Genomic DNA, 1,406 nt, shown 5'->3' with positions numbered 1-1,406 from the left:
GGTTTCTCAGGAAATTTGGGATCAACCTACCCCTGGACCTAGCAATACCACTCTTGGGAATATACCCAAGAGATGCCCTATCTTATGACAAAAGCATTCGTTCAACTATGTTCATAGCAGCATTATTTGTAATAGCCAGAACTGGGAAACAACGTAGATGTCCTTCAATGGAAGAATGGATGAAGAAAGTGTGGAATATATACACATTAGAATACTACTCTGTGGAAAAAAAAAACAATGACTTCTCGAATTTTGCATGCAAATGGATGGAAATAGAAAACACTATCCTGAGTTAGGTAACCCAGACCCTAAAAGAGAATCATGGGATATACTCACTCACAATTTGTTTCTATCCATAAAGAAAGGTCTCTGAGTCTATAATTTGATATCCTAAAGAAGCTAAATAAGAAGGCGAACCCAAAGAAAAACATATAGTTATTATCCCTGCTATGGGAAATAGACAAGATTGCTGGGCAAAAAATTGGGGTCTTAGGGGTGGGGTGGGACGGGTGTAAGGGGAGAAGGGGAGAGAAAAGTGAGAAGGGTAGGATGGGGGAACTTGGGGAAATGGGATGATTGGGATATAGGAAGGTTTGATAAGGGGAGCAGGGAATCACATATCTTAATTAAGGGAACCACCTTAGGGTTGGTAAGAGACTTGAACCTAGAGTGGCTCCCAGGTGCCCAGGGCAATGTCCCCAGTTAGTTCCTTGGGCAGCTGAGGATGGGGAACCTGAAATGACCCTATCCTATAGCCTTACTGATGAATATCTTGAATATCTCCATAGAAACCATCTACCAATGGATGGAGATAGAGACAGAGACCCACACTGGAGCATTGGACTAAGCTCCCAAAGTCCCAATGAGGAGCAGAAGGAGGGAGAACATGAGCTTGGAAGTCAGGACCACGAGAGGTGCACCCACCCACTTAGACAGTTGGGGTTTGACTATTGGGAGCTCACCACGGCAAGCTGGACTATGACTGAAAAAGCATGGGATAAAACCGGACTCTCTGAACATGGTCGATTATGCGGGCTGATGAGAAGCCAAGGACAATGGCACTGGGTTTTGATCCTACTTAATGTTCTGGCCTGTGGGAGCCTAGCCAGTTTGGATGTTCACCTTCCTACACCAGGATGGAGGGGGGAGGACCTTGGACTTCCCACAGGGCAGGGAACCCTGACTGCTCTTTGGACTGGAGAGGGTGGGGGAGAGGAGTGGGGGTAGGGGGAGAAGGGTGGGAGAACGGGGAGGGAAATGGGAGGCTGAGAGGAGGCAGAAATTTTTTTTTCAATAAAAATTAAGAATGAAAAATTAACCTTCATCAGGCGATGAAAGGAGACAGAGACAGAGACCCAAATTGGAGCACCGGACAGAAATCTCAAGGTCCAAATCAGGAGCAGAAG

Source organism: Microtus ochrogaster, chromosome 6, assembly GCF_000317375.1.
Source record: "Microtus ochrogaster isolate Prairie Vole_2 chromosome 6, MicOch1.0, whole genome shotgun sequence".
Taxonomy (NCBI): Eukaryota; Metazoa; Chordata; class Mammalia; order Rodentia; family Cricetidae; genus Microtus; species Microtus ochrogaster.
Note: the sequence above shows the minus strand (reverse complement) of the source record.